This window comes from Phyllostomus discolor, chromosome 1, assembly GCF_004126475.2.
Source record: "Phyllostomus discolor isolate MPI-MPIP mPhyDis1 chromosome 1, mPhyDis1.pri.v3, whole genome shotgun sequence".
Taxonomy (NCBI): domain Eukaryota; kingdom Metazoa; phylum Chordata; class Mammalia; order Chiroptera; family Phyllostomidae; genus Phyllostomus; species Phyllostomus discolor.
In genome coordinates, this window is record NC_040903.2 from 172,207,377 (window position 1) to 172,227,588 (window position 20,212).

The 20,212-nt window shown below is 46.1% G+C and overlaps 1 protein-coding gene and 1 non-coding gene across 4 annotated transcripts in view; both read left to right on the forward strand.

Moving 5' to 3' along the window:
• TLN2 (talin 2) overlaps positions 1 to 20,212 on the forward strand; it is a 414,657-nt gene that overhangs the window by 70,517 nt on the left and 323,928 nt on the right. For all 3 annotated transcript variants that reach the window (XM_036034328.1, XM_028507760.2, XM_036034319.1), the window contains exon 2: positions 1,064 to 1,152. The gene's annotated coding sequence lies outside the window, so the exon portion shown is untranslated. The remainder of the gene's footprint in view (positions 1 to 1,063; positions 1,153 to 20,212) is intronic.
• Positions 8,694 to 8,823, forward strand: LOC114493704. The gene has a single exon (XR_003684311.1). It is a non-coding gene; the product is annotated as a small nucleolar RNA SNORA33 (small nucleolar RNA).

Here is a 20,212-nt window from a genome sequence, read left to right on the forward strand (position 1 = left end):
GGGTCTGTAAGGTTAGGCGTGATGTGCCCAAGGTCCCTCCGACTTGTCAGAGTCAGCTGGAACTGGAATCCCAGAGGAAGAGGCACAGCTATTTAGATAATTATGATTTAAATATATACTTAGATGAAGATTAGTTTTAAAAAACTATAATCAGAAGATACTTCCTAGAGAATTAGCATTTTGATCATCTATTTCATTTTAACAACATGACCCTTGACAACTCGCTCAGCCCTTGACAACACTCTCTTTGAAAGGTACTGCTTCCGGGAGGGTTCTGGGCTCCAGAGACTGTGACCCTCACACATGGAAAAGCAGCTTTCTTTTTAGTTCTGTGCTATTCTTTATATCTCAAAAATTCACAGGTTTTAGGTCTTCAGGTTCTTCTCAAAATTTATTAGATCTTCTTCTTGTACTCAAGTGTGAGCAGTTCTGGGGTTTTGTTTTTGCTTTTTAAAAATTTTGTTTTTGAAGAAAACCAGGAGGTTCAGTTTGGCTGTGGAATGCCCTTGGGGATTGAGGAGAAAGAACTAGGGGAATGGCTGAAATGCGGCGCTGCAGACTTCTGGTCTCTTCCCCTCAGCTAAGAGCCAGACAGAATGAGGATAATATTTATTGGGAAACTGAGTGTTATTAAGGAAGGTAATTTACAGGTAAATTTAAGCTTTATAGCCTTGGTCCTGTGAGTCCATTCCTGAACTTGCCATTACTCGCTGCTGACTGTGGACAAGGCCTGTTTTCTTTCTGAGCCTTGGTTTTCCACATCTGTAAAGAGTGGGGTCGGGCCGATGCTCTCCAAGGGCTCTTTGCAGCTGTGTGTCTGGACTCTGCGTTGTGGGATTCGCGGAGAGAGAGGCTGCCCGGAGCTGCTGGTAGTGGGATGGTGCCTCTCCCAAGCCGTGCCACCGCCCAGCGCTCCAAGACTGTTTGCCCCACACGAACGTTTTCTTCTCACCCTCTTTGTAAGCCAAACCGCGCCAGGGTCACTCAGTGTCGGGAGAGTGTTGCTCACTTGCCGATGTGGCCACCTGCACTGATGATACCTGTCGTTTCTCTTCTTTGCCAGTGTGCTGCTGCAGGGTAACATCTGGACTGGGCTCCTGGACCCGTGGATGCTTGGCTCCCCACCATTCCTGGACTGACTAGTTGACAGCAGTGAGTAAAGTCCACGTTTCTACCTTTCGAGCAACAGCAGACCAGTGGAACCGGAGGCCCGGAGGGGTTGTGGCCAGCAGTCACAAAGTCTGCCCAGGGCAGCTGATGGACTGCCTGTCTCTACAGCCAGCCTCCCTCATACTGAGCTCCAAGAGCCTTGGTGAGGCAGCTGAGACTTCAGACACAGCCTTTTTGTCCCCAACAGTCATAATGGTGGTGGGGCCTTCTGAATCTGCCTCCGTGGCGTGTCTTTGTCCTATTGGCAGAGGCAAATATAGTTCTCTATCTTTACTGGCCTATAGGAAAAGCCTCTCCAGGGTGGCACCTTCAGGTGCTGTTCCCTCTGCCTGCTGTCTTCTTCTCCAGCATTCATCCAGTCTTATCCTAATGCAACCCCTCAGGCCAACCCCTTTTAGAGAGGCTTTGTCTGATGGCCTTCTTAGAAGACGTCTTCCTGCCAACTCCAGGTGTTCTCTTTCTCAGACCCTTGCTGGCATCTTTCTTTGCACTTAAAACAGGATAGGTGTTTTCAGTCACTTGGTAGATCACTCATTCGTTCATTCATTCATTCAACCAATGAATATTTGAGCACTACCTGCCAGTGGCTAAGGTAGGCAGTTGATGCTGTCATGGACTTCCAGGAAGAAAGGAAAAGATCAAGTAGAAACCTAAATAAACTATCACAACTGTATCTGGGTAGACTTTGTTGTGAATACTCTAAACCAGTGTTATCTGGGGGTACTGTTAAAATGCAGTTTCTGCCTGGGTAGTCTGGGTGGGGCCTGAGATTCTGCATTTCTAACCAGCCCCAGGTGATACCCATGCCTCTGGGTTGTAGATCACACTCGGAGAAGGAAGGTCTAAGCTCCTTGATGCATATGAAACTTGGCCTTGAGTGTGACTCTTGGTAAACTGCCTGCGGTCTGGATCTGTGAAGCCACCCAGACACCCACTGGGATCCCGTCTGGCTTCAGTGGTGTGGGGCCGAGTGGTCAGGAACATGAGCCTGGCTGGAGAATAGGGGAGCCTGTTACTCTCGCCCGTGTCTGTGAGTTTGTACCTCATTATTGTTATTATCGGTTGTGATTTTGCCAATGAAATCCTACCTTAAATAATGTGCCTTTTAGATTTATGAGATGAAATCCTGTGGGGGTCTCCACAGTGTGGCTACTCCATGTTAGTATTTCTAAAAAGACCAAAGGTGTTTTTTTTTCCCCTGGTTCTTCAGGTTCCCGTGTCAGCTGGGCTAATGTAGCACTTGAGTAGGGTGTGGAGAAGGGAGGCCATGCTGGGGACTGACCACAGAAACCTCAGAGCTGGCCGAGCGAGAAGTTCAGGGCGACTTTGCCAGCAGAGTCTTGGGTCCAGGCTGGCCTGGGGCTGTTCCCTTGAGACACCCCCGTGTGGCTGTGGGCTCGGCACCACTGCGCTGCTGCAGGCAGACCTGTCAAAGGCTGTGTTTAGTTTTCACAAGGAGCCAACTGGATCCTCCACTTGAGAAGTTAACAGTTTTAGCAGCCGTTTATAGAGTACTTAAGATGCACTAGGCACTGGGCAAAGTGCCTGTCACACGGTCTTGTGCTTCCAGCCTTCCCACAGCCCAGGAGCCAGGTTGTCACTGTTTTACAGAGGGTGAGACTGAGGGCAGAGGTGAGGTAATTTGCCTGGGGCCGCACAGCAAGTAGGGCCTGGGTAAGGGATTTAGCCAGTCTGTTGGGCCCCAAGTCGCTGATTATTTCTATTATTTTCTGCTATCTCTCTCCCTCCCCAATTATACCCCTGTGTGTCCACTCTAAAGGGTTGTTTCTATAGCACTTGAGCCCCTTGAATCAAGGGAAGATCCTGCTCAATGTGTGGACAGATGAACAGGGAAGAGGCAAGCATGTGTTTGTTGATTTGGAGGCCAGTTTCTCAACCCCCTCTGCTGGCCTCCGCCAGCTTCCCAGGGACAGCTCTCTGTGGGGACTGCAATGGCTGCCGGTGAGCCTTGGAGCCAGCGCTGCAGTCAGTCCCCGAAAGCTCATGGCGCGGCAGCAGAAGCTGAGGGGTCGGGCTGACTCAGGGTGTTCTGAAAACCGTTTTCTAGCCACCCTGTGGGATCAAAGACCATCAAAGACCATCTCCAAAGAGCCTGTCTCTGCTCAGGGTTATTGTGTCTATTATGTATTGGATAGGCTGTTCTCATGCTTTATGGATTTTAGGTTTTCAATTAGGCCCCTTGATTTTGGCTTCATGTATATTCTGAGCCACTCCACACCAAATGCAGAATTAAGTTGAAGCCACGTAGCCAGGCTTCCATGGCAAGGTATGCACTCTGCTCTTACTTTTTGGGCAACGACAGGAACCATGCTATTACACTTGTATGCAAACTCTGTGTTACTAAATCCATGCCTGTACCTCCCCCCTGGAGTGCTGGGATGGGCCCACCCACACAGGGATGGAACTGGGTCTTAAAAGCAACCCCTTCTTGCTTATTTAGGCTTACAGGGTTATGCTCGCTTTTTTATCCAGAGTCCAGGCTCCATAGCTAGTGGGAACTGGAGGCGCATCCCTGCTCTGTGGTGTATAACTTACGTCTTTGTGTGTGTTGACAAGTCTCAGTTTCTCATACAGGCATCAGTGACTAGTAGCTTCTATTTTCTGGACCTGTTTCCTCAACAGTGAAAGAAGGGAGATGACTTTGACTTAGAGTTGTTTTAGATATGATGCCTTTAGAGCACTGTGTACTCATTTTGGCCACTGATTCTTTGTTCCACCTGTGTCTGGCTGAATTCCCTCCAGTTGAGCTCTTTTCCTGCATCTGAAGCCAATTTCTCTGTAGAGGTGAATCCACTGAGGGGAAGGTTTTTGCTTCGTCCATCCAGTCCCCCAAGACCCAGCACTCAGCCGTGAGCCCAGACATTTGTTAAATGAACCCAGTGGTGTGATTTCCCTCCTTCCACTTGCCGCCCTAAAGTCAGCCTGTTTGGAGAGCAACGGCTTTCAGGCACCGCTGGTGGGTCTCTGCAGAAACACAGGGGCCGCAACACTGGCCGGGTTGGCCTGTGCTGCTAAGTCTTCATGCGTGAACTCATGGCGGGTGTTTCCCAGCTGCCTGCGGACTTCAGAAGCCCTCCTCTCTGGAGTCTTCTGTTATCTGCAGTCGTGGGAGAGAGCAAATGGAAGATGCTCTGTGGGTGTCTAAAAAAAAGTACATTTTTTCCTATAACAAGTTTTGTTTGAATTTCTTTAAAATGTTTTTTCACTTTGCAAAGTTATAAATGTAACTTAAAACCTGCTAATATTTTAAAAAAAGGAAGAGAAAGGATTTATAAAAGGGGAAAAGGAGTTTTCCACGTAATGTTCTCTACAATGGCCGTGTCTGCCAGGGCTCCCAGTCTTCCAGGGCCCCCCCAGGTTACAAGCCGCACTTGGGACTGACTGTCTCCTCTCCTTGCACCACACTGTACCTTTTTACCTTTTATCAGGATGAAACACACTTGAGCATTCCAGGGACAGAGGCACGGGCACCTTTCTCCTGAACAGTATTCAGATACTTACTGTCTTGACATGCTTGTGGCTTCTGCCTCAAGGCAGAATCCCGTCAACCTCTGTCATTCAGAATGTCTCAGCCCTAGAACCAGCATTGCTCCCGGGGCAGTTGGGATGGGGGTCCCGGAGGATTCTGCCTGCAGCCTGGCCTACTCCAGCAAACTGGGATTCCGATCCATTTCATTACTTGTCTGCAGCTGTGGGTCCACGGTGACATCCAGTCACAATTCTTTCTCTCGTTCGGGACCTGCAGAGGCGTGTTTCTCTGTATTAAAAAAGAAAAGCCTAAAAAGCACGATTTCTAATTAAAGGAATGGCTGGCTGGGAATTAGCCAGTTTTTATTGTCCCTTCTTACAGACAGGGCTCTTAACCTGGCTTAAGAACAATAAACTGTATTAACCCCATTTGCTTTTGCCAAAAAGGAAAAATGTTTCCAAGGTGGTATCAGGACTCTAAAAATAAAGTCCTCCTGACCCTTTGTATGTGAGAAAGCATGTTTTTTTCCCCCAACGAAAATAATATAGTGTCACAGTGTTCTGTGTAACATATTTTTAAAAACTAGTATCCCAGACATGGGTTCCATGCTAACACAAACCTAGCCCATATTGAAAGGCTACACATTATTTATGTTGTTACATTTTTTTAACATGAAAAGTTACATTATGTAAGGCTTCATTTTCTTGTTGCTAGCTGGTCTTTTTCCCTCCCCTCCCCTTACTCCTCCCCTCCCCTCTTCTTCTTTCCCCTTCTCCTTCCTCTTCCCTTTCCCCTTCCCCCTTTCCCTTCTCCTCCTTCTTGTAATATTGCAATGAGCAGTTTCATAATACTTATTTGTAGACCATGTAGGAATTTCTGTAGAATTTCAAGGTGAAAAGATGCACCTTTAAAAATCCACCTTTTACGTGATGATGTAATTTATATTCCAAACAACTGTATGGGGACCCTCACTAGCACTGGATGTTGTTAATCTTTAAAATGTGTTAAAAAAATATAGCCATGCCAGGTCTGGGGTTCATAGGGCTTCAAACAAAGCTTCTGACCAGCAGGGGCTGCCAGGATAACCTTTCTAGACTGTTGGTTCAGCCTTTACGACTTATCACAGAACTTCAATGGACTTGGCCAGTTCTCTCCAAGGGCCCCTTGTCTTCTTCCCTTCTCTTCTTGTTTAGGTCCAGCGGTGCTGACTTGTTAATAGATAGATGCTCAGAAGCAATCACCTGTGCTCAAGCGCATGTGAGAGAGAAGATATGGGTCAGGCTAGAGGCTGTTCCTTGCTGCCCATGGCCACCTCGGCCTCTCTTTTCAGTTCCCCTCCCTCCATTCTTGCTCAGAGGGAAGCTCCTTGGCACACTCGCTGCAGCCACGCCGCGCAGTCCATGGCTGGGGTCTCCTGGGCTCCCCAAATTACTGTGGCCTTTGCCAGAAGCCCTTTTCTTGAAGGCAGACTCATGGTCCCTCTCTGTCACTTGGCAGGCATCTGTGGCGGATCTCGTATTTAACAAGAGCAGACGATGACAGGATGATAACGGGCTGATAAAATTCCCTGTGGAGTGAGCTTTGCTGACCTGCCCACCTTGGAACAGGCTTCCCCTGTGCAGAAGCCGGCACCCTGTCTGACAGATTTCTGCACCTGAGTGCTGAGGACAGACCAGCGTTTGGGGCCAGAATCATTCCTAGTGCAAGTCATCAATTTAACTATGTTCTTCCCTTTGGAAGTCATGTAGCCTTTTCTCTGGGAAGATCTGGACAGCCTACCTGGTGGGCTTCGGTGCTGAGTAGCTGCAACAAAAATTGTCAGAAGCAATTATAGCCCTTTTCTCTGGATCAGCCTTGGGTTGCCTTGACCTTACCCTGCAACTGCTCAGTGAGGGGGCAGTGGGCACACACTCTTCAGCTGTTGGTAGAATGAAGAAGTGGAAGCTCCAAATAGGCTCTACTCTAAAACAAACCATCTTGACAACAGCCACGAGGCTTGGCATGGGCCTTCTTAGTGAGACCGCATAGTAGTTAGGACAGTAGCTGTCTCCCCCAGATGTTTTGTTTAATGGAAATATTTGAATGATAAAAAAATACCCTCAAACGCCCTCTGAGAGGAGAGGCAGTCGGTTGAGTGGCTCCCGCAATGTAGCTGGAGCGCATCCCTGCACCCATGGACTGCATTTGGCAGCATGTCTTTTGGCCAGCTGCAGTGCTCCCAGGAGATGTTAGGGAAAGTAATGAGGTGGGAATGGGGGGGCGTGACCCTTGTGCGGCAGCTGGATTTCCAGGGCAGGGTTTGGGCTGCCTCGAGTTCATAATCCAGCTGCTGCTGCTGCTGCTGCTGCTTGGACCTGCTATGGTGAGGATGACTCAGAGTTCTGGAAGGTGGCCCTGGTGATTTCACTGCTGGATCACAAAAGCCCTCTGGGGTGGGCGTGGTTGCTGGGGTGAGTGTACTGATGGATTTGGATGTGATTTGGATGCTAGTGCTCTGGGACACTGGGGTCCGTTCATTACTGAGCAACTTGGGACAGATTTTATTTTTATTACTAAAAAAGGAAAGATTAGAGTTCTGGCGGCAAATGTTGTACAAAACAAGGGCAGATGATACAAAATAGGTTCAGTCTGACATGAAAGTCATCCGTTTTGTAAATTATCTTTACAGATCACTTGGTCAAAGGCCAAGGTGTTTTTAAGGGTGTCCCAGGGTTTTCTGGGGGTGTCAAGAGGTAGACTCTAGGCCCTACTAGCCCCACTTCTCAGAAAGGATGAAAACCCACACATTTCCAGATGAGAGAAAGTCTGTGTTAGTTTCTGTTGCTGCTGTCACAAACAACCACAAACGTAGTGACTTAAAATACCACAAATCTATTGTCTTACCATTTTCTAGATTAGAAATCTGCTGAGTCTCACTGGGTTGGAATCAAGGCGTGGGCAGGGCTAGGTTTCTTCTGGGGCCCCAGGGGAGAATCCATTTCGTTGTCTTTTCCCCTGCTTCTCGAGGCCATCTGCCTCTTCAAATCCCCATCCTCCATCCTCAAACCCAGCTTCTTCATCTTCTTCTGATGATGGCTGGGAAAGGTTCTCTGCTTTTAAGAACATTTTTGGTTCTGTTGGACCCATGTGGATAATCCAAGACAGTCTCCCATCTTAAGACCCTTAATCACACCTGCAAAGTCCATTTTGCATACTCAGTGTCTGGAGGTTAGGACATAGACATCTTTGGGGGACATTCTGCCTGTCACAGGGTCAGACAGGTGTGACTGTGTTGCAGGCTTACAGGGAGGTGAGAGGCAGAAGTAGCTCCAGGGATCGGGGTCTGACTGGTCAGGGCCCACGTCTCCACTTCCTGCTATTGGCCACACTGCATGATGCCCAGCAGAAGTGGAGTGGGCTCCTCACAAGCTGTACACTGTGCTGCAGCCAGTTTGTCCCTGGATAAGAGGCTCTGAGCATGAGGAGAACAGAAGGAGCCATCCCTTCCTATGGCAAAAGGTAAAGCGGGTGTCTGCACTCCAAGCTCTGCCTGGCTGTGTAATAGCTTATGGTGGCTGTTCCTCCTGTTGTATTGATAGACTTCTGCTCTTGTCAAGGCTCTTTGTGGTGAGGAGCAGAGCCACGGGTGAGCTGGCTTAAATAAAGTGACTGGAGTCTGTGGGTTGTCAGTGCAGCTGGCCTTTACTGAGCGCTTGCTGTGTACCTCAGTGAACACATCGGGGACTCACCAGTGCATGCTCGCTTGTGTGCTCTTTCTCCGAGAAGCCGCTCTGGGATATTTCTGTAGAGTGCTACCACTCCCCTGCGGATCAAAACTAGATTAGCGCCTTTGCCTCAACTTCCAGGGGAGTCCTTGGCCCAGCTCGGGCCAGGTGTCCAGTTGGCTTGGAGTTGAAAGAGGATCTGTGAGTGGGTAGGTGGTGATGAATGAATTCAGTATGGGGAGAGGGCCTTGCCTTATTCAACAGGTGTTACCATGGAAATGCTTTGTAAATAGACTTTGAATTTGTGTTGTTTTAAAATACTTTATTCTAAGCTAGCCAATGAGGCTGCTTACCTGAATGAGTTTCTGCACAAATGTAGAGAAAAATGGCATTAGCAGAGCCATGTTCTGAGCCTTAAAGACACTGAAGTCATTAAGGTTCCTGAAAATGGCTATAAGAAAAACAAACTTTCTTTTGAAATAATTTCAAACTTACAGAAAAGTTGCAAGAAGAATATGAACTTCTGTATAGTCTAATCTAAATCCATTAATTGTCTGTTTTGCCACCTTTGATTTATCATTCTCCATATTATGTACCATCTTTTCTGAACCATTGGAAAGTTACACGCATCATGCCCCTTTACCCCCAGATACTTCAACATGCCTTTCCTGGCAACAGGCGTGTTCTTTCCATGACAACAGGTCAATCAGTAAAAACAGGACATAAAACATTGATGTACTGTTGTTAAATGCACAGTTCTTATCCAAAGTTTGCCACTTATCACAGTAATGACTTTTTCTCCCCCCAGTTTAGGATTCAGTCTGAGACCGCACAGATTGTGTTGAGGTGTCATGGCTTCCCAGTCTCTCTTCCTTAGGAAGAGTTTCTCAGCTTTTTAAAGTCTTTGATGACATTCACATTTTTGAAGGGTATAAGCCAGTAACTTTCTAGAAGTTTGGGTTTGTCTGATAATTCCTCACTATTGGATGTATTTTTGTGAGGAACATCATATAAAGGATGATTTACGCCTTCCTCTGTACGTCAGGAGGCACGTGGCATCCTTTTGTGCCAACACTGGTTAGTGTTAGCTTTGAGCCTTTGGTTAGTGTGGTGGTGGACTTGTACAATTTAATCTGTCTCCTCTAGAGGAGCCGAGTGTTTTTAAAGTTGTGCATTTAAAGAGGATACCTCCTCCTTTAAAGTTATGTCTAGTTTGCAAGTGCCTTTCGTACATGGGAGTTTCCTGAAGTGGGCAGCCTTGCACCCTGCAAGGTGTGCTCTTGAAGACAGGTCCTCGGAGCCCCCAGAGAGCTCACTGGGAGGAAGACATGCCCTGAGGTTGGAACAGAATGTCACCGCTGCCCTTGCGGCCAGAGTAGTAAGCTCCATCCTAGGGGCAGAAGCAAAGCTGTTTTGTGAACAGTGCGTACCCTTTCATCGTCTCTGACTGTCCTGGCTGCCTTGGAACTACCTAGGAGAGGAAGAGGTAGATTAGGACATGGAGCAGTCTCTTCCTCACACACATGTGACAATTGTGTGAATGCTAAAGATGTTTCAGGCTGCTGCCACTGCATTTCTCTTTTGTGGATCCCTTCTCTCCTGCCATTGACTTGTTGGGCTAATTCGGTCAGCTTGAGTGAGGTCTGTATGCCAGGTGCATGAGACCCCGGACACTGCTCCTGCACCAGCAGTGGCTTTCTTTGTAGATGTCACTCTCAGAACACAGGAGGCTACTGTGTGGGAAGGATGTGTGGCTTAGAGCTCCAGAAGTTTTCGGTTTAATTGTGGCCAGTATTACTCCAGATTCATACTTCTCAAACTTCTTCCAGTTCATGAACTGTTTTGTTGGACATTTGACCTCACCCCTAGGAGCTGCTAGCCCACCTGTCATTACAGAAGCAAACCAGATGACTACATGCAGCCCCCTTAGGGTTGACAGGGGAAATGGCACCCTCTAAAACTGAAATAATATACATGATCACAGAAATTAAGTACTCGTCACGAACAACAGTACATCTCGTACACTCCTAGCACACTCATAAGAGGTGGGAGACACACGAAGGAGTCTCACGTAGCCCGACCCTAAAGATGCGGCCTTTCTTCTGACTGTTGCTATTACTTTGATTTATGAGTTCATTTGTTTCTCAGTTTTTTTGTTCTTTGTTCTCGGCAGTTGAAATGCCTGATCCTATTTGTGGGGTCTGTCTCTGCCTGACTTGGGACATGTCTGGGTCCTCAGCAGAATGGGCAGCGACAGCAGGCCTCCCAAAGACAGCTGGGTGGGAAAACAAATAGGCCTGCACACGTATTCCCAGAGGTTGTGTTTGTGTCTAAACTGACGTAAATAAAAGTTATAGGCAGTTTTAGGAAAACTAGATCTGGAGGTACTCCATCTTCCCTAAAAGGTTGTTAATCATTTAGTTCCTTATCCTGTGCTGTGTGGTCTTAGCAAAAGCTTCTCAGGGTTGTGTATGGTCTCTTATTCCTAAAGACATCGATATGTATCACTGGCTTTTTTACTTGTGGAATTTTTGCTCAAGGAAGGGGCTTTGGCAATATGTATCACTTTTTTTTTTTTTTTACATTGAGTCCTTTGTGCCCAGTACAGAAATGCTAGGTAAATGTGTCCTGGTGGTGGTTGTGTGGAGAGCAGGTGTTGAAGAGGTGTGGGGAGGAGGGCTGAGGTTGATAGAACAGGGCTGAGACATCCTAGAAATGTTTTGAGAAGAGCTAGAATAAACTAAGAGTCGTATGATAAAAATACAGTGGTGCCTCATTTACACTGGAGTCTTCTGGGAAGGAGGAATTCAGAATGAGTGAGTTTTCTAAGTAATTAAGGTTCTGCCCAATTACAGGCGAAACTCTATTCAGTTTTTCTTGAAAAAATCGGCAGTACATTATGTGCTTTCCCGCTTTAAGAAGTAGCAGATAAGCATCATAATTTTACCTTTTCCCTGTGACTCAGAGTTCTGGGCGGAAACAGTGGCTGCTCTCCAGACTGCGAGGGTGCCTGGGTTGTACCACTCGCTCTGCCTGCTGGCTTCTCCCTCCCTTCGCCGTCTCTCATCTCTCAGGGTGCCTCAGGAGCCCCTGTTCCTGTGCCGTTCAGATAGTTGGCTTCAGGCGGGACTGAACGTCCCCGGGGGCACCCCCAGTAACCGGGTTGATAGATGCCAGCCTCAGAGGGATTGCTCCCTCCTGTGATTTCAAGCGTATGGGTCTGGCGGTGGCTGCTTGGTTTCTGCCTGGAAGCCTTTTCTGGGTACTTGGGATTGGTGGCTGTTCTGGGCTCAGGTCTTAATTTATAGATGTATGACTGAATGATGGTGCAGAGAGTCCAATGCCACTGAAAGATAATTTTTTATTACTTTTTTTGAGAGGAGGAGTCACACCACAGGAAGCATCAGGGTGGTCAGGAGGCAGGAGACAGGAGCAAGGAGAAAGCCTTGGCCAGAGCCTTTACTGGGGTTTCCAAGGAGGTGAAGTGGGGCCGAGTGAACATTTTAGCACTGGCTTGTTTGAATAGTTCCCGTGGGCTTTGGACTATAGGTGTGGTCTCAGGGTGCCTGGGACCTGGTCCTGGGATGACTTCGGGCCGGGGACATGAGGGCTGGTGTGTGAGAGTTAGATAGGGAGGTGCTTTGCAGGTGTAGACTCTGGGGTGGTTGGCTTGTATATGAAAGGCATGCTCCTGTCTGAGCTCTTGGTGGTTGCTAAGAATTGGCTAGTTCTGGGAGGTGCAGTCTCTCCCAGGCTCTGAAAGGCCCCCAGATGCCAGTGTCAAGAATACAAAAAATAAGAAAATAGGAGTTAATACATTTGACTGTTATGAATGTGCCACGTAGACAAATCCAGGATCTAACACAACACCGTGAGAACAGTGGCCTTGTAATATAGGGACTGTCCAACTTCTAGCTACCTGCCTGATTGCTTTGGGGTCATTATCACTCTCAGTTCTAGCTCTGTGGTGTCTGGAGGTTTTATTACAGTGCTTGGGGGGCAGGGTGTGGTGGGGAGGGGGTGCTTTATGACAGTAGGGGGTCTTACATTACCTCTGCTTTCTGCTAGAAAGAGGTGTTTCCGTCCTAGGGGAGGGTGTTCCCTGTGTTCGTTTTAATTTGGGAGTGGTCCTGAAGATAGATTGAGTTCCATTTCACCGAGGGAAAGTCAGCAAATCACCAGACTCTAAAAGAGTTGCAGGGGGAGGCAGTGCTGGTGGGGAATTTGTTCTCCCTTCATGACTTCTGGTGTGTTGTGTATACAGTTCAATTGATTACTAATGCCCAACACATACTCGTTTTATGAGCAAGCTAAGTTACTCACTGTAACTCAAACTTTATTATATAAGCAATACATGCTACTACATATGAATCTGTAGAAAATTCAGATCCATAAAAGAAAATAAATATTACCCTTATAATCCTGTCACTTGGTGATAGCCTCTGTTTTGGATGATGGAAATGTTTCATATCTTTAACATGGTGGTGGTTATAACGGTGTAAAAGTTCTCAGAACTAATAAAATGTATGCTTAAAATGAATGTGCATTATTATATGTAAATTCTACCTCATAAAGTTGAGGGTATTTTTTTTAATCACATGTGGTGTACTCCTATTTTTATAGGAAATAAAAGATTTTCTAAATAAAAAAAATAAAAATGATAGTCTTCTGTATAAGTCTTCCCTTATTTTTTTCAAAACATTTCTCTTATAGTTTTGACATTTTCCCAAATTACAAAATTCATAAATGAAATTATGCAAAAGTTTCCTTTTACAGAATCTGTTCTAAAAAACTGCCTCCTGTAATGGTGGGATTCTTGTGGTCCCAGGGAACTTTGCAGATTCTTAGGTCTCTGATGACCCTTGGGGGAGGGTTCAAGGCGGTGCTCTGGAAAGTGCACAGCAGCCCAGGACCAGGTCCTGGTCCCTGCCCACCGTGTTGCCCTGGGGAACCTGCAGTGCTGGTGTGGCCTTCCTGTTAGGAGTTGTGGATTGGAAGGGCTGGAAATATGGAGATAACTACTTGAATTCGACTCGTGTTCCCTGCTGTCTTCTCCTCTGAGATGCCAAGTAGCATGTTTGTAGTTCCTCGCTGGATAGCCAATAATGGGCATAAATCATGATCTGGGAAATCCGGTCCCTGGACAGCTGTTGGCCAGCTGCTGAGCTGGTGAATTGGTGAACAGATTCTCAGATGAAAGCAAACTTTCTGAGAATCTTAAATTGTATCAGAGACAACAGAGCCATACTTCCAGACATTGGTCATGTGGACCCAGGTTCAAATCCTACTTGTACCATCGAATGGCCCTCTGAGTACAGACCAGTTATAAGGCTTCTGAGCTTTAGCTGCCTCACCTGTAAAATGCTGGTAAGGTACCCACCTGGTGGGATTGTTGTGAGAAGAGCATTAAACAGATAATGTAGGCTAAGCACCCGTACCATGCCTGGCTCATAATTATCCTTCACTAATTTACTGTCTCTTCCATTCTCCCCTGCTATTTTTGAGTATAGGAAGGCCTGAGCAAGTTACTCTCAGATGTGAATCTTTTCTGAGCTTGCCTTACAAAAATGTCCCCCAAATCTACATGGCCATGGCCCTCCACTCATATGCTGTCTCACATAATAAGCACTGGTCCAACACAGGGCAGGCTAAGCCTAATGTAAGTGCATAGCCCTGACCCTCCTTGTCTAAGAGAAGGGAGGAGACTGGTGAGGAGGTTGTTTTTAGAGCTGTCTAAATTGGGGATGCAGCTCTCCTCCGACAGGGTGGTGCTGTGGTTCCTTTATTCCTAAGAGGAAATGTGGTAGGAGGCTGAGAGACAGGAGTCTGGCCGGTAGGTTTCACATGCGCTGTTATCCCCAATGCATTTAGCATCTTCAGTTGTCCACAGGGTCCCGGGACCCCTGAGCTGATGTGTTCCCTTGGAGTTTGGACGGGCACAGTGAAGTGCCAGCCCAGTCCTGCAGCCTTCCCTTTGCTGACCTGCCCCAGGGCTGACCTGCCCCGGGGCTGAGGTTATGGGTTCTTCGTGAGATTTAATTACAGCCTCCGCTTATGGCTGGGCCTCAGCTGGTAGAGTCCTGTGGGTTTTAAACAGAAGTGCTTGCCTCTCCAGAAGTAGATTAGGGAGATGTCTATTCAAGCAGGGGATTTATACATGTTAATTCTGAGAGCAGACATCTGACTGAGAAAGGACTGTGTGACCTTACTTAGAGGGAAAAAGGCTCTACTTTGTAAACCTTTATTCCTTTAAGAAGGAAGAAATCATAATATGGCTAAGGTTCAGGCCCCATGGGGTATTTTCTGGGTGATTCTCCCTTTTAAGAGTCATGTTTCCACAGACGTGATAAAATTATCAGTAACTTCTGACTGTTCCCACTTCATCCTCTTCCGGCTGAAAAATAAAATCTCTACCCATGTTTCTTGCATATCCTAAGCGTTTGTCCCCTCCTTCCCAGCCTTACAAGACAAGGATAACCGTCTCCTTTTAAAAGGAAGATGAAAAAGGACAATTTCTGAAGAGACACTGCCGTGTACCCCTCCTCCCACGCTTATTCAATACTGGTGAGTGGTGAGTGGGTTCTAGGCAGGCTCACTCCAACACAGCCGAACAAGCGATGTCAGGCCCTTCCAGCCAGTCAGCGCCTCCTTCCAGCCTGGCTCAGATGCCGCCCTTCCGAGCGTGGCATCGGAACACCTGGCACAGGCTTCACCAACTCCTAGTGTGCGACTGGGCTTTTGAGTCTGCATTTCTTTCACTGTACTTGGAGTTGTACTGTGTGATATCTTCTCAGTCTCCCCGACAGAAAACTGAACTTCTGGGGGTCAGGATGCTGTTCACCTATTATTTCCAGTCATTCTTTTTTTTTGTACAATTACCCTCTTAGGACCCAGAGTAGAGAGATGAACAAGGACACACTGTGGCACGTGGTAGGAATGACGAGCAATGGCAGCGCTGCAGGGTTTTTCTGTTTGTTTTGTTTTTGGTGATCTACATATAGCTGAGAAAGCTTTGGATCGTTCTTCCCAGAGCATTCACTGGAGAGGAACAGAACGTGAACCTGGCTGTTGACCCTGACTGCAACACTTTGGAAGCCAGTGTTAGGAAAGCGTCTTATGGGAATGGCATTTACAAGTTGAGGGGTTAAGCAAGAACTCCCTGTTGAAAATTTTCTTGCCCTTTGCCAGTTAGAACCAGGGTAAGCAAGGGAGAGAAGAGGGTCAGAGCGAACAACTTTCAATGGGACAGGTGTAAAATGGGAGCGAGAGGCTGAATACGTGGGACGGAATTTGAAGTGCCTTGTTGAATGGAATGTGGATGTAGAGAAACTCGAAATGCTGGTACTTCAAATGCACCCAGCTCTATCACCAATTATACCTGGAGGGGATAAACTATCACTGTCTTTTCCAGAAGCAATTTTGTATGTAAAGCCCTGAAGGACCACATTCCACCTGATCCCTTTTATTAACAAAATTGTTGCTTTGCGGTGAGGCGGGGTGTGGCTGGAGAGCCCTTTCAAGAGTGGAGCCTGGAGGTATCAAGCCGGTTAATTGCATGTTTGCCTTTTGGCCCCTTTCCAGTCTTTCATCATGGATGACCCCTTATCTATAATTTTTAGGTCAGAAAAAAAATCTGCTCTTCCTCTTCCTGTGTTTTGTGAGCTAGGGAGACTGTGATAATGATCTGAGCACTGGCTTTGGAAAGCAATTGCAGCGTATGCGAAGGGCCAAGATGGATTCCACGACAGACGCTAGCCTGGGGGCTCTGACGGCATCATCGCTGTTGAGTTGCCCAGTCTAGCCAGCTGAGCTGGGCACCCTTTTCCTGACTCACTATCTCCATGGATGCCTTCCAAAGCTGCGGGCTTTATCTGTCTACACACAGGACCGACCTGTATATACCCTGAGGTGAGGTATGCTGGGGGCCTGCATATCAGAATCCCTACTTGACTATGGGTCACACACCTGGCCGCATCTCACACCACCTAGATAGCTTAAAAAGAAGATAGGGGACAGCATCTCCTAGAATTCTGGCTCACTAAGTTTCAGACGAGGAGAAGAGGTTTTACCATTGAAGAGCCCTGTGTGTGACTAGGATGGTCAGCATGTTGGCCCTGATCACCCTTACTCCCTCCACAGGTCCAAGCGACAGGTACAGCAGCTGGCAGTGTATTCATAATGCAGCCTCTTGGTCTCCACCCAGCAGGTCCCTGCACCAGAACCTGCTATTTAAAAAGGTCCACAGGTGATTTGTATGCATGTTAGGGTTTGAGGAGTATACTGCAATATACACTGTATATTGTATATTATACAGTATGTACATACAGTATGTATAATATTGTATATCATACAGTATGATCAGTGCTCTGTTGTTGCTGGAGATAGAATATTGGCTCTGTACGTGTGCATATGTAGTTTACCAATGCATTGACTCTTAAGGAATGGGCTATAATTCATGTATATCCAATTTTTAAAAACTATATGTGAATCATCTTTTATGGATCAATTACTTTTTACTCTTAGTTGCTTTGCCTTCTGTTCAGTATACATACACTTTATCTGTAAGATGGACTGTGTTCTGTAGCCAAACAGGGAGGGTTTTTGGGCTTTACCTTTGTTGTCCCTGCTTCTGTTCCCTGCGCTGGGAAATAGCCTCTGGCTGTGTCTCCCTCGCCCCTGGGGACATGACTTACTCCCACTTCCCAGTATGATCTTCCCTGAATGTGTGACTATTGACTGCACTTACTCCAGTGTGCTTGAATTTTTTATTACATTTTTGTGGGAACAAGGTCATATTTTATTCCATAGCTGCACCTCCCATGTCTAGGCCACACTTGATGCATAGTAGGGATTTGATAAACGTTCATTGGGGTAATGAACGAATGAGTGGCATCAATGACCCAGGGTTTCCTGCCTCCTCCTCTGAGGGTGGATAATATCAGTGTACTTGTATTTTCTTCCTTGCTTCCTCCCCAACTTAGCTGAGGGTGGAGAGTGAGGGTTACTTCGTTTTCCATCAGAAGTTGTAGTATTTGATTCATGAAGAGTAAATCTGGAGGTGAAACAAAATTAGGCAAAATGGATGGGCCTTTAATTAGGTCGCTGGGATGGCCATTTAGAACATCACTGGGTGACCTGTGTGCCTGTTGGTGTGTTTCTCAGCTCCTCGGGAACTTACCTGCTCTGTATACAGGGCTCCTGCTCCCCTCAGATGGGAAGAATCCTGTTTAGATCCAGCAGTATCTTTGGTTGATGACATTTGAAAATAGTTCATCAGAGTCCTTATGTCACAGTCACCCAGGACTGGACTAGCCGGGAGTCACTCAGGAAAAACAAGAATCTTGTTACACAATGATTTGTTTCCCTGTGGGTGGTTTTATACTGAGGGACTCCATAGTCATGTTAATATACCTTTAACCAATTCATAATTAAGAAGACGCATTTATTGTTAAATTATAAAAAAGGGTATGCATTCCAGTGCCATGGTGTTTTCTCGGTGGAGAGGTTGTGGGTACTTCTCTGTTAGCCCCAACATTCTGGTGTCTCTGCTCTGCTACCCAAACTCTGATGGTTTTTCACTTGTTTAAAAACTAAGCAAAACCCCAACCTTCCTGTCTTAATTGAAAAATTTAAAGTCTAGAATTTTCTACCTGTTAAAAATATAAATATGAATTAGATTTTTTAAAAAGTAAATGCTCTGGTTCACATATCTACTCTGAACTTGTTTTTCTAAATATCTCCAGTGTAGGTTTATGATTTTTGTTTGAATTTCTTTGGCACAGTGCAGCAGCCCCTAGCAACCCACTGACCCAGTCTTAGAAATTACATTAAGACTTTGTCTTTGAGATTATGTAAAGCTAGGCTATTTATTTTTATACCATCCACAACTACTTGAAATTTCTTAGAATACCATGGACAAACCAGCATGGTTGAGATGACTAAAATTACTAGGAGGAATAAGTACTATAAGGTGAAACCACTAAGCTATCTCAAAACTATGTCCTTTATCCAGTCTCATTGTGGAAAGAAGTATTTCATATTGAATAAAGTTTCCAGATGATAGACTCTTACTCTTGAAAGCCTTTAAACTAATTTCATTTACACCACTTTGGAAATCTGTCTAAATATTTCTGTTCTTTGTTTCAGAGAGTGCCAGAACAATGTTTTTCGTAGTAATGCAGGATCATCCTCATGCTACTGCGGTACGTTAAGTGATTTGAGTAGAACTGTTTGATCCTACAAAGTGTGGCCCCAAACCTCTTAGGCAGTTTTCACGCTGAATCTTTGAGTGTTTTTAAAGCTCCCTTGTGTGAATGGTCAGTTTCCCCCACTGTCACCTTGCCTGTCCTTTTTTGCCTTCTTAGTGGTGTGTGATTTGACAGAAGGGCCACTTGGCAGGTTTTTTGGAATTAGGCACTTCCTTTAAGTGATCAAAAGTGTTGAGTTTAGGCAAGAGGGACAGGCGTCCACCGGAGAGTCAGGGATTGCTAGCCAATGGCTTCATCTGCCAGAAGAAAATTTTAAAAATGATTCTGGATTGGTCAGCGGTTGCGTCCTGCAGAGCTGAGATCGTGTCTGACTGATTCCAAGTATCTGTCACAGGAGTGTGAGGTACATCCAGGTGTCAAATGACCCCCAACACCTGGTGAGATGTTTTCTATAAAATTTGCCTTTTGGGGGGCTTTTTTTCCTTAGTTCAGTTCTTTTTTGTGGATAGGTATTAATCAGTCAGCAATCCATTACATTTTAGGATGGGGGGCAGATTATGTGGAGGGCATGACAAATTATTAAAAGATATTTGGCAATACTGTTAAAGGAACTGATATACTCTGGAGAGAGCTGCGTGAGGGTTATTGTTAAACAGAGTCGAGCTCTCTTGATGGGATGTAGCAGAGTCTAAAGTCATGGATGATTAGATGACTAGTGAAAGACCGAGAGGATTTGATCTTTGCTATAGTACCTATTAAGAGAATTACAGACATGCCATGCTGACTTCACAGAAGATTTTAGAAATAATTCGACAGTTTTTTTTCTGGGCCTATCTATATTTGCAGTCTGTTCTTTCTGTTCCCCTGGGACATTATTTATTACACAAAATTGAACAGAGAAATGGCCTGGATATGACTTGAAACTAGGCTTCCTTTAAGCAAATATACTTTGAAATTGAGAAAAAGGTGGTGCAAATGTACCAATTGATTAAGTGTAATTTGCCAAAATTTGCCATTCCTTAAACATTCTTTCCTCGAAAATTCTTTCAAAATTACAGTTTAGGTGAGAGGAAGAACAACGAATGTCTACGATGGATGGCGGCCACTGGTGGCTTTTGTCAGGTCTAAAATGATGCAACAGGGCATTCCTGGCCGAAATGGGTCTCCAGACCACACTGGAGAACAAATGTTCATTGTCTTCAGTGTGTTCAGTGTATAGGGAGGCACTGTGGGTGGTCTCCATACCATATAGCAGGAGGACACCTTTGCCATGGATTGAAAATGCTTACACTGGGTTCCAGTTGGGCAAGGGCAGTACTTGCCTCTGGACTCCTGGCACCTAAACAGACCCAGCTCCTAGCAGCCTCCCTCATGAAGCAAAGCAAGGGAAGGAAGATTTCATCAAAACGAAATGCCCTTAGAAATGGCCAAGAAAAACCCGGACTATCTGCGGTGGCAATCTGAAGCTCCGTCAGTCCCCACTTGGAGTTGGGTACAATGCAAAATTCCTTCTCGAGGGAGTGCAGTTGGGAAAGGAATTTTTGTCTCAATTGAGTAACTTTTCCCTGCTATTTAATATGCATACTCTTCTTGAGCAGTTAAAGATGCAGAAGAAAGGCAGCATTGTTTAAAGACAATCC